The 14165-nt window shown below is 35.0% G+C and overlaps 1 protein-coding gene across 4 annotated transcripts in view; it reads right to left on the bottom strand.

Annotated features, from left to right (window-relative positions):
• LOC138691683 (zinc finger protein 436-like) overlaps window positions 1-13650 on the bottom strand; it is a 111937-nt gene extending 98287 nt beyond the window's left edge. For 2 of the 4 annotated variants that reach the window (XR_011329939.1, XR_011329940.1), the window contains exons 1-3: window positions 13244-13650; window positions 10166-10266; window positions 3822-3935 (exon numbers count right to left, since the gene is read on the bottom strand). The gene's annotated coding sequence lies outside the window, so the exon portion shown is untranslated. The remainder of the gene's footprint in view (window positions 1-3821; window positions 3936-10165; window positions 10267-13243) is intronic. The other 2 variants (XM_069813920.1, XM_069813922.1) reach the window with 1 other exon arrangement.
• Window positions 13651-14165: the final 515 nt, after the last annotated feature.

The raw sequence follows: 14165 nt of genomic DNA, 5'->3' as shown, positions 1-14165 counted from the left end.
TGATTTGTTTAGTACACAATAAAAACCAAGTATTTTATAAACAAAGCTCTTCTATTATATTATTATTATTATTATTATTATTATTATTATTATTATTATTATTATTTAAATCCCTTTCTCCAATAGCCAGGTGTATTAAAAGTGCTAATTTGCAAGATCTGATTTGATTTTACTTATGCATGATATATCCTTACTTGTTATTTAATATATTTTATTATTTGTTAAATATTGCCGTTTATTTTGCTGCATTTGATGAATGATTAATGCCGACCATTATATTGATTGTATTTCATCTCACTGCCATTTTCTGTCATTCATTCTCATAATCATTTGTTCTGTTTTGTTTTTTATTTTGTGCTAAACTGTAATTGGCTTTGTGCTCTTGTTTTGCACATGAATATTCGAAACAAATAAATAAATAAATAATTTATTATTATTATTATTATTATTATTACTATTATTATTATTATTATTATTATTATTATTATTTTCTTATAGACTCATTTCTCAACGAAGTCAGAGGATTTACAAATCTTTTGTGAGTTTAGAATAAACCTTACTACAGTGAGCTTAGTTGGGGATGCCCGGGTTTTCGTCCAGAGCCGGCCTGGCTTTCAATGTGTTGGTTACCACAGGGAACATGCACGCGTCTCCGGCACTTTTAGGCCTACTATCCCACTCTTACAATGCTTAAAAGTTACAGTACTTACCAAGCCTCACACTCGTTGTTCAAAATGTCCTCCATTACAATTTTTAGAAAAAAATAAACTACTAAATGATAATCAATTAGGTTTCAAAAAGAATTTGTGCACTGATGACGTTATTACGGCAGTTACTTTAAAAATAATTCAACAATTACATGTACCAAATAAATTTCTATGAATTTTTCCAGACTTACAAAAAGCTTTCAATACAGTCAATCACAATATATTTTTGAATAAAATGGATAGATTGGAATTAATGGATTGGCTTTAAAATTATTTAAATCTTAGAGAACAGTACTCAATCAACTAAAATAAATGATCACCGTAGTGAATCACGTAATATTGGTATAAGTGTACCTCAGGGGACGATTTTAGGTCCTGTTTTGTTTTCAATATACATCAAACATTTACTTAAAATTGACATTGTGAAATATTCTGGTACTCCGTATCCTCATGCTGATGAAAATGTGGTTATGTTTAGCGGTTCGAGTTGGAATGAAACTTATCAAATTTCTAACAGTGGTATTAACATTATTAAAGAATGGCTGGATGCTCACTTACTTTCTTCGAACACTTCTAAAACAAAATTATTACCATTTTCATTAACATTACATGGCCTTGAACACCTAAAAATAAATAATAGAAGTATAACAATACATGATTGTAGCCTACCTACTTTCTCATGTAACGCTTTGAGTACATCCTCGTAAGTTAAATATTTAGACATTATTATTGACCAACATTTAAAATGGGAAAAGCTTATCTCCTTCCTATGTAACAGATTGCGTAAAAGAATCCTCGAATTTTGCATTCTACGTTCTTATTTACCTATTTATGTTCTGCGTACTGTGTACTTAGCTCTGTTTCAATCAATAATTCAGTATGGTATATCAGGTTGGCGGGAATGGCAAAATCGATTCTCCATCCTTTAAATATGCTCCAAAAAACAAGTATCAACATTTGTCTATATAAACCGTTTGATTATCCAACGGAATTATTTTTTCAGGAATTTGGTGTATCAAATCTAGAACAAATTCATAAACAAATATTGCTGATTTACTTACTTACTGGCTTTCAAGGAACCCGGAGTTTCACTGCCGCCCTCACATAAGCCCGCCATTGGTCCCTATCCTGAGCAAGATTAATCCAGTCCCTACCATCATATCCCACCTCCCTCAAATCCATTTTAATATTATTTTCCCATCTACGTCTCGGCCTTCCCAAAGGTCTTTTCCCCTCTGGCCTCCCAACTAACACTCTATATGCATTTTTGGATTCGCCCATACATGCTACATCCCCAAACGTCTGGATTTACTGATCCTAATTATGTCAGGTGAAGGATACAATGCGTGCAGCTCTGCGTTTGTAACTTTCTCCATTCTCCTGTAACTTCATCCCTCTTAGCCCCAAATATTTTCCTAGGAACCATATTCTCAAAAACCCTCAATCTCTGTTCCTCTCTCAAAGTGAGGGTCCAAGTTTCACAGCCATACAGAACAACCGGTAATATAACTGTTTTATAAATTCTAACTTTCAGATTTTTTGACAGCAGACTGCATGACAAAAGCTTCTCAACCGAATAATAACAGGCATTTCCCATATTTATTCTGCGTTTAATTTCCTCCCGAGTGTCATTTTCATTTGTTGCTGTGTTATTTGAATTTTTCCACCTCTTCGAAGGATAAATCTCCAACTTCTATAGTTCCATTTCGTACAATATTCTGATCACGAGACATAATCATATACTTTGTCTTTTCGGGATTTACTTCCAACCCTATCTCTTTACTTGCTTCAAGTAGAATGTCCGCGTTTTCCCTAACCGTTTGTGGATTTTCTATTAACATATTCACGCCATCTGCATAGACAAGAAGCTGATGTAACCCGTTCAATTCCAAACCCTCTGTGTTATCCTCAACTTTCCTAATGGCATATTCTAGAGCGAAGTTAAAAAGTAAAGGTGATAGTGCATCTCACTGCTTTAGCCCGCAGTGAATTGGAAAAGGATCAGATAGAAACTGGCCTATACGGACTCTGCTGTAAGTTTCACTAAGACACATTTTAATTAATCGAACTAGTTTCTTGGGAATACCAAATTCAATAAGAACATTATATAAAACTTCTCTCTTAACCGAGTCATATGGCTTTTTGAAATCTATGAATAACTGATGTACTGTACCCTTATACTCCCATTTTTTTCTCCAATATCGTCGAATACAAAAAATCTGATCAATAGTCGATCTATTACGCCTGAAACCACAATGATGACCCCCAATAATTTTATCTACATATGGAGTTAATCTTCTCAAAAGGATATTCGACAAAATTTTGTACGACGTCAACAAAAGTGATATTCCTCGAAAGTTACTACTGTTAGTCTTGTCCCCCTTCTTAAAAATAGGTACGATTATTTCGCTTACCAAACCTGTTCGCAAGAACTTCTTATAAAGTCTTATTGTACTGGCAGCTGGAACAGGTCTCTATGGAAACATTTCCCGAAATTTGCGTCTTTGTTAACAGTCAAGACTTTCGTATCCATATACATGTACTGTATAGATAAGTCCGTTCACGTAATGAATAAGTCATTACAACAGTAGCCTACACAGATCACTTTAAACTTAACTTAAACCGTTAAGATTACAGCTTTGACTGCCAACTTACATCTAACAACACAACTAAAGCGAAACTGCAGTGCTACTCATTGTTTGTGCACTGAGAATGCGGACGCACTATTCCTGGTGATCATGCCATCTCTTGGCGGGGAACGGCTTCTGCAAAACCCGATCTTCCCCACCTAATCTCACTGTATATCAGTCTAACCTATCGTTCAATGTCTAACATACTAATTGCTAGACCAGTAGAACAAAAGAAAAGTTTAGCAAAGTCCAAATAAAATCTGCAACTTTCTTCGCGCATTAAAGATAATTCACTGTTATCACCACAATTATATATTTGTGAATTATTATTCTATTTAAAATCCAACAATCAAAGCCGTCAAATTTAGAAAATATTGGAAAAAAGAAAACAAGTTAATTTAATATTATCCCAGACTGTTAATGGCTTTAACATACCTAAAAATGTACTACTGATATATCTGCATATTGATAGTAAACCACTTACATCAACTTCAGACTTCACCATACGAGGTGGACTGTCTTCAACTTTTATCTCTGATTTAATATACACGCATTCCATCTTCATGGCCGGCACTTCCAGATGCGATAAGTTCCCTTCCTACAGAACATAAAAACATCTTGCATAAAATTGAGTTACCGTATTTTAAAGTTGAATTCACGTGTAACAACCTTGAATCTGGTTTTGCGTGACAGTCATTGACTAACTCTTTCAACACAGACATTAGAGAAGAATATTGAAGACAGAATGGGAACGAGATCATAAAAGGCACAGGTAACGTCTAATAGGTCAGGTGTTCCATACGAAAATAAACTACATATTATCAGTCTAGTAGCCTATATACAGTCTCGAAGCACAATACGTAGGAAATATGCATCCATTGATAGTTGCTAATCACAAGGATTGCTATTATCACTCATTACAGACAATGCGAAATAGTACTGGCACAATCTATTGTTTCCAGCACCTTCAAAACCCAAGCTTCGTGATTGCATATACTAGACTGTGATATTACTAGGGCTAGGATTTTGATGAAAATGCATCTTTTTTCTAGTAAGCCAGAAACATTGCTGCTTTAGTATTTATATGTTATGTGATAAACTGAGTGTTTTAAGACATATTTGTTAGGGCAATTTTCTGCATTTTTTGCCTATAACAACTCATAAGAGCATCTTTTGTATTATTCGGACATTTCTTGGGCATTTTCATTTAATTTCGACCATAAAACCCCATTATTAATATAAAATACTATTTCCTTTGATATTTTGTTTACATATTTTGTCCATTAATATCCATTATTTTTTACTTGGTTATTTAACGACGGTGTATCAACTACGAGGTTATTTAGCGTCGATGGAATTGGTGATAGTGATATGATATTTGGCGAGATGAGGCCGAGGATTCGCCATAGATTACCTGATATTTGTCTTACAGTTGGGAAAAACCTCGGAAAAACTCACCCAAATAATCAGCCCAAGCGGGAATCGAACCCGCGAACAGCGCAACTTCGGATTGGCAGGCAAGTGCCTTAACCGACCAAGCTACTCTGGTGGCTAATACCCATTATTTTGTATAATATTTTCATCGTTTTTCTACACAAATATTGCCCTTTTAATGTAGAACACTGCAACCACCCCTTCAATATAGACTCCTTTATACCTGCTAATTCCAGATAAGACTGGCGTTGTAGTGGGCTACATGGAAACTACATCAGATAAAATAATTAATTAAAATGTACCACTTACAATTAGAAAGAACTATATAAAATTAAATAGACTGAAATATTGGTACTATAATTTAATTTAATTACTAGTCTAAATATTAAGTAGTAAAAAACCTCTTTTCCTACTAAGCCAATTATGTACGAACAATATTTAGGGCATTTTTAAGGGCATTTTTGAAAGATTTTTAGGTCATAAATGCATTGTTTTTAGGACATCTTTTCATCATTTATAGGTCATTAAAATCCTAGTCCTAGATATTACTCTAATATGTGTAACAGAAGCTGATTTATAATCTACACCATCTGTGTAATTATTTTTCGAGAAGGATATTTGATTACTTAGGACAATACCAAAATGGAATTATAAAACAAATAAAAAAAACGAAGCACTAAAATTATCCACCCTCGTAGCTGATACAACATTCAATAGTTTTAGCTTTAGATACTTTTAATATTGCGATGAATTTCAAATGTAATACCGGTACTCTAAGTTTTTTCCGCTATCAAAACAGTCAACATTACAAAGTAAACGTTAATAAATAACACTGATTAAATTTCCAACTTCTTTACTGTATTAATATTTAGAATTTACCGGATGACTAGTTTCATTCATTGACTATACCGTATCCACTCTTAAAGTGATCCGCGCCAAAACGAACACATGTGATCAGCTCGCGTTTGATTGGTTATGACACCGAAGCACAATGTATAAGCAATAATCGCGCGAGAAAAAGTAGATCCCTTCATTGAATTAAAAATATGTCCCCTGAATATACTTGTTATTCTTCCGTAATTGAAATAATAATATCCAAACATAGAAATGTTTATAAAGTGCACCTAATCACTCTGAGATCAATAATTACAATTTAAAATGCTTCATTACACATGCCGTGAGGGTGGCAACACTTCAGTCGCTTCTGAAGCAACGAAATGACTGAAGGTGCTGAGTCTTCTGTTGCTGTGTCGCCAAATAAATCTGTAAAAAGTCAGGCAAACCTTTGACTATTGGCCAAAAAACAGTTATTTTAAATGTATTTCACAAGTTCGGTGAAAAATATCCAGAACTTCCGATAAAAGAGATAGTGAATTTAACGTCTGAGTTTAACGGTGTGTTGTGTACAAGCATTAATAGTGCTCAGATAGAAAAAACAAAAACTGATAAGGTTGTAACTCCTAGTAAATTTTATTCCTAACTATTTAAAAGAGTACATGAACTTAAACACACAATGAAAAGGATATGAATAACATTGGCAATAATCAATTCAAATTTAATCAACAGTCTGCCAACGGAAAAAAGGACAGTTTTTGAATAACAGTGTCACAATGCGATCATAGCACTTTTTCAATGTTATGCCCTCTCACCGTGTATATAATATACTGTATAATTGACGCTTAAACTACTAATTGCTCTGCTAAAACTTACTAACTTATTAACACTATTAATAGTAAGTAATTCTATGTAGAGCATGTATTTGTATTTTACTTTGTTTATTACGCTAATACACTGCGTACTGTACTTATATCACATGCCATAATTATGTACTTCACACATGCCCCCTGTCAATGTGACAGTAATTGCGGCGCAAATGGCGGAAGGATACAATTGGGGTTTGTTCATGTTAGGATCACTTTAAGAGTGGATGCACTTTAGTAGAGAAATTTTTAAATTATGGTTTACTTAACGATGCTCGCAACTGCAGAGGTAATATCAGTGTCACCGGCGTGCCAGAATTTTGTCCTGCAGGAGTTCTTTTACATGCCAGTAAATCTACTGACATGAGCCTGTCGCATTTGAACACACCTAAATGCCATCGATCGAACCCGCAACCTCGAGAATAGAAGGCCAGCACTATACCGACTACACTACCGAGGTCGACCCTAGTGGAGATCCCGCGCTATCTTCTGGTTCCCTGTTGTGATGGGGTGTATTCATGATTGTGTCGAAAAGGTGTGCGTTTTGAAATTGAGTTGAGTGTTCAAAATGTGATATGGGTGTGTTTTATTATGTTTATAAATTTCATATTGTTCTAGGGTGTTAAGTTTTTGGTTTCTTCTCTTGATGTGTAATATTTTTATGTCGTTGTCTATGTTGCTGTAGCTGTGGTTGGAGTTTATAATGTGTTCTGGGTAGGTTAAATTGATGTGTAGTTTGGTTATGGCTGTGATATGTTCTTTGTTTCGTAACAATTCAACTCATGACTGATAATTATTTGATTAATGCATACTCACTCTTCAACTTGGTGATCATTTCAAATCTACATTTATCCTACTTCATTATTTTCTTATCCCACAACATTCTCAATAACTTACTCTAAAAGACTGCCAAATTGAATTAAATTTTCATCCATGTCTCTTGTTCACAATTAGAAGCTAATCCATATCATTACCTGGACTACAACAACATTTTCAGATATCTAACCAATATACTTCTAAATTCTTCCGCCTGTTTCATTATTGTCACTGTTTTACCTGTCAATAATTGGCAGTGCGTACTCCATTGATGCTGATCAATAAAGTGAAATGAGGTTACAGTTGTGGGACATCAGAGAGCACATCGGTAACTATAATTATATCTTGTGCTGCTTGCGTGAGCAAAGTACAAAGCAAATTATCGTTCACAATATATTCAAGATTGGGAATGATTTTGGAAGTAAAAGTGGTCGAATGTAAAAGATTTCTTGAGGAGATGGATTAAAAAAATTAAGGATTTTATATAGAGATATTTCGAGAAAAGGAAATTGTTCGGAAATGTAGAAAATTACGTGTAAAATGAGGCATACGACGTAATACAAGTGCAATCGTTGTAGTTTCTAGCGAAAGAAAGAAACGTAAAAACATAAAATACACAATATGATGTAATGCGAAGAATGTAAAACTTACATTAATTTATTAACCACTGGTATAAAGTGAAGCACAACAAACAATAATGAAACAGATACAAAATTCTTATATTGTAAATTCGTTTCCACATCGTCCTTTATGCTGACAATATCACTTAACAAAAATCGTCAGATTATTACGATGTACCGAAGTACATTATGGTATTTCCATGCAGAAATTCTGCGTCATTATGATGAAGGTTGGATGGTCTGGAGAAAAATTCTCTCTGGCACCGGGATTTGAACCCGGGTTTTCAGCTCCACATGCTGAAACTCAATCCACTTAGTCACACCAGATTGAATCCTCTCCGTTTAAGTACCACCTTTTAGGTTCCCTCTAGTGGCCATTCTTCATGCACTGCATTACAGATCCTGTCCACTTAGTCATTCTTAATGAGTGCACCTCTGCACATTTATGTGTTGGACATTGTGCCACTGTCACACATCTGTGACGCAGTGCATGAGGGTTGGCCACTAGAGGGAACCTAAGGGGTGGAACTTACACTGAGAGGATTCAATCCAGCATCGGAATGGGAATCCGGTGTAGCATCAGCACGTAAAGCTGAAAACCTGGGTTCAAATCCCGGTGCTGGAGAGAATTTTTCTCCATTCCATCCATCCTTAAAAAATCATCAGGTTTTGAAAATCCTGTAGAGATCCGTATATGCAAGGCATAATAAAAGCCTAAACTAACATGTTACAGATTCGTATATGCAAGGCATAGCCCGAGTGTACACTAGCATGAAACTTTCATAATGTCACCAAAGTTATGTTCCTATTACAGAGAAGACAGTTGAAGGTGTGGAAGCGAAATGGGACGGGAACTACGTCAGCGCTCGTTTAACCCAAGAGTGATCTAAATTTTCTACAGAGGTGACAGACGGAACTACAGCAACCTTGCAATACTTTACTCATAACACCTACTTAAAACAATACTCAACATAATCATCTACTTCTGAAAATATAAATTGCATTTGTTAAGACTTGGGAAAAAATTATTATGGTCCATAAAACATAAGAACAACAGGATGATGTGCGAGACTAGAAACTCTGGAATTCCACAGGCTAATCACAGTAACTATAACAATAATCCATGGCGAGAAATTTCTAATAATACCAACACATAAGAGTTAACTACTAGTCTAATGCCACCTTACCTACAGCAGAGTTGGAAGATCCTATAACAAGCACTAAGGATAATGTGTATAGTGAGTATCAGGTAAGAACAGTTCCTAAACAGCAAATATTGCAGTCTTGTCAGTGTTGCCAACTGTTACCAGATATCACACGATCCTACGTATTGAATGACTTATTTACATACCGTACTTTACCTTAATGTTGAAAGGTTATTCTAAATAATTCAATAATTTGTAACATATTTTCGTAGGCAAACCATACGAGAAAGGGATCAACATGTTAGGTATTTTGTCTGGCAAAATGAAATTCATTGATATGACTAAACAATTGAATTACGAGACTTAACCTAAAAATGTATTTTGTTTGACCACATAAAATTGTTAGTACTAACTCCGAAAACTTACCTGACTATAGTCTTGAATTATAACCACAAGGCAACACATAAAATAACTATTATGTATTAATAATAATTAATTAGTTTGTTCAAATTTCACTAGCTTCAAGTAACCGAATCAGAAATCCATTACAATTTTAATTTCATGGAATCAAGTACTGACAACATTTGTCTCATCTGCCAACATACCAGTTACAAAATCACTACCATTTGTAGTATTTATCAGTATCGAAATTGTAAACGAAGTTGGTAAAAGAAAATGCAACCTGCAAACTAGAAAATCACCAAAATCCACTAGCATCTGTAGTAATAGGGAAAAAATGGTTAGGTTTCACCCTTACGGTATGAAGTAAGCTGACCCGGACTATAGTCAGCAAATTGATCTGCTGTCAAGTTCAAAATTGTTTTCGAGACCGAATTCTATTATTAACTGTTTCTGCACTTCATCATGATGCAAGGTTAGGACTGTTACCACAGACTAGTCGAACTTCGTAAGAAAAAAATAATGTCTTCCTACGTGGAGACTCCAACCACGTGCATTTCATATTACCAGTCAAAACCATGATGCCTTACACCATACAAATACAGCGTGGGACTCTAATTTAGTTTACTGAATATAAAATGCACAATGGATTATATTTCTTGCACTGTTAAATAAACAAATAAACATAATATATAGTAAGTAGTTTCAGTTTACCTCTGATAAAATGCTGTTCCCTCCTATTTCATATGGGTCACTCTGTGGTTGTAAGTCCAATGGATCAGCGTCAGGTTCCTGCTTGATCACGTCCATCACAACTGAAAGAAAACGTTGCGTAATTGGCAGTGATCGACACAAACTGAGCTGTGCAGAGAAAGTTATTTCAACTTGATACAAGATGTCTTATGTTTCATTTCTAAGCATACCAGTAATGGTAAGTGGTAATAATGTTACACAGAAATATGAACATGTTTTAAACAAGTATAGTATTTTGACGAAAACTCAACCATATTTACTTTATTTACAGGCAACATACTGTACTTAAAGTACATAAACCTTTCTACAAAAATGACTATACTATTCTTGATGCCTAAATTAAATGCCTCTTCTAATATAACCATGTTATTCACATAATATTGGAATTTATAAATTTATTATAATTTCACATGTCTTATTCCTTATGATTTCAATATTTAAAAACCACACTTCAACCATAACCAATATCCCATCTCATAACAAAGATGGAAGATAGATCTCATTGGATTCAAATGTTTTCAAAAAAGAACTACGCGTACTGTATAAAATGAATATAAAACGTTGGTTCTACTGCAATGTTACTTATGGCTTTTAAAGAACCCGGAAGTTCATTCCCGCCCTCACGTAAGCGTGCCATCGGTCAATATCCTGAGCAAGATTAAGCCAGTCTCTACTATCATACCCCACCTTCCTCAAATCCATTATAATACTATCACAGTCTAGTATATACAGTCACGAAGCTCAATACGTAGTAAATATGCATCCATAGATAGTTGCTAACCACTAGGATCGCTACTATCGCCTCACTAAAGACAATGCGAAATAGTACCTGCACAGTCTATTGTTCCTAGTACTCTCAACTCAAGCTTCGTGACTGTATATAACTTACGACACTGTGATACTATCCTCCCATCTACGTCTCGGCCTCCTCAAATGTATTTTTCCTCCGGCCTCCCAACTAACACTATATGCATTTCTGGATTCGCCCATACGTGCTACATGCCCTGTCCATCTGAAACAACTGTATTTAATGTTCCTAATTATGTCAGGTGAAGAATTCAATCGCGTGCAACTTCTGCATTGTGTAACTTTCTGCATTCTCCTGTAATTTCATCCCTCTCAGCCCAAATATTTTCCTAAGCACCTTATTCTCAAACACCCTTAAATTCTGTTCCTCTCTCAAAGTGAGGATTCAAGCGTTAATACGAATCAGAAATCTTGCAACCGAGACATTCTAAGATTATCCGACTTGTATACCGTATAGTACCTTCTGTCATAACTGTTACAGAAATACTATAGGTACCTATAACCTACGCAATTGTTTGAATGTTTATTGGTGATGATTCGTTAGTTATATTATATCAGCGTAATACAACTATACCTACTGAATAATTATATATATATATATATATATATATATATATATATATATATATATATATATGAAAACGATTACCATAAAATGTACACCTGCGATATTATATATATATATATATATATATATATATAACGTCCACACCCGTGGAGTAACGGCTAGCGCATCTGGCCGCGAAATCAGGTGGCCCGGGTTGGAATCCCGGTCGTGGCAAGTTACCTGGTTTAGGTTTTTTCCGGGGTTTTCCCTCAACCCAATATGAACAAATGCTGAGTAACTATTGGTACTGAACGCTGGATTCATTTCACCGGCATTATCACCTTCACTTTATTCAGACGCTAAATAACATGAGATGTTGATACAGCGTCGTAAAATAACCTACTTAAGAAAAAGCTAAAACCTGTATCAGGCTTTGACGTTGTTGTGTACACGCCCTCCTGGATTCTAATACTTTAACTCTTTGCAGCATAGTGGTTGTTCAATAGAACCACCGTTTTTCTTTCTTTCTCTACAATTATAGCACAGATGTTCCACCATGCAGCCATCCCTTGAGGATATATAGAGGTGCCATCTGTGTTTAAAATTGTGTGCAATTAAAATTTTGAAAAAATTCATCGAAGCTCTCTTATGATCCATGATATGAAAAACATAAAAGTAACATTTGTGCCTCAATGGGTTAAATAATAGGTTTGTTTCAGCAAACATGGATTCCTTCCTCCCCCCCTTACTTAAAAATTCCAACCTTGTGCACACAAATTATTGGCACTTAAAAGTGTCTTTTCGTAAGCATGATAATGCGCATTCGACAAAAGCAGAAAAAGCTGCTGAAATATTTTAAGATATAATTGTCACAGGAATTCGTATACTGAAATTTTCCCTGAACTTTCAAATTAATACGTGCCTACACACTCTTTGTGATTCTGGTATCAAACTGACTTGAAACATGCATTACGAGCGTTTCCTTACTACCACGTGCCTACTGCGTTTCGCATGAGTGCTTCTATTCGTCAACAGAGTTGAGTGTGCGATTACTTTCTACGCTCTAATTATGTTAAGCATTAAATTTATTGAACTTTGACAGAATCTACACGCAAAATTATGAAAATTTCTTCTGTGTATTTGGTACGTGATGCATCCTCATTATACATGAACAGTTTATTTCATACCAAGAGTTAATAGTACTTCAACTAAGACTTAATTTGCAGTAAGAAAATCGTCCTGCGGATACTTTTTACATTCACTGTATCTGCAGATAGTAAGCGGCTGAAAGAATCTTATGCTCAGTGCTTACATACGAGGTGCGTTTTGAAAAGTTCCTGGTCTGACACATAGATAGCATTGTGTCAACAATACCACCATTGTTAGCGGCCATTTTACCAGTATACTAGTTCAAGCACAAAAATATAATTTTTTATTGACTACATTTTGCGTAGCTTATATGAAGTGCCACAATGCATTGAGAAACTAATTCCTATCAAGTATATACAAACTTTCAATTTGTCATTTCAACAAGTGCCTTCAAGTAGTGCAAGCTATAACCTATAAATTTAATATAATATCCAACTAACAAGGTAGTATGAAAAAAAAAATTAATGAATACATAAAACCGTACAATAAGATAAACAAATAAAACTTGAATAACAATTACACAAACGCAGACCAACCTCTATTAGGTAATAAAATGAAAATGAACCAAAATTTTATTCGCGATAACCTCGCTCTCCCATTCACAATGAACAATACACCGTTTCAGGGTATGAACAGCTTCCACTATGATCAAGTATGCCATGACAACGGAATGCAATTGGAAAGTACATACTGTGAAATAAAGAATTAGAAAAATAAGATAATTAAAATTTGAATGACAGTAAAGTTATAAAATCCCTATTATTGAATGAATACAGCTGAGGTTTGCTGAAGAGAATGTTAGTCTCCCATTTTCGTAATTAAGAAACTGCTTCCATTTTTATTTCGATTTTTCCATTTTACGAGGGGGATCCAGGAAATAACGACCGTTTTGTTGTAATAATTAAAAAATATATATATTATTTGAAAAAACAAAGTCTGTTACATAACTGAAGCTTCCTTTACTTCTCTACATAATCACCACCTACATTTAAACATTTGGCGTATCTGTTCACTAGCTTTAGAATTCCCGTGTTATACTCCTCTGCCGCCAGTTCATTAAGCCAGGTGTTCACTGTCTTCTTCAACTCTTCATCACTTCCAAAACGCGTACCACCCAGAAAGTCTTTCAGCTTAGTGAAAAGGTGAAAATTGCTAGGAGCAAGGTCTGGACTATAGTTGGCGGATGATCAAAGATTTCCCAACCGAATTGATCCAGCAATTCTCGAGTTGAAGCAGCAGTGTGCGGGCTGGCGTTGTCGTGAAGAAGCCCAACTCCTCTCGAAAGCATTTCTCGCCTCTTGTTTTGGATGGCTCGCCGTAGTTTTCGTAGAGTCTCACAATAACGATTTGTATTGATCGTAGTGCCTTTTGGCATGAAATCCAGCAAAAGAACACCTTTGCGATCCCAAAAGACAATAGCCATGACTTTTTGTGTTGAGAGAGTCTGTTTGAATTTTC

Source organism: Periplaneta americana, chromosome 16 (assembly GCF_040183065.1).
Source record: "Periplaneta americana isolate PAMFEO1 chromosome 16, P.americana_PAMFEO1_priV1, whole genome shotgun sequence".
Taxonomy (NCBI): domain Eukaryota; kingdom Metazoa; phylum Arthropoda; class Insecta; order Blattodea; family Blattidae; genus Periplaneta; species Periplaneta americana.
This window is presented reverse-complemented; position numbering and strand designations above follow the sequence as displayed.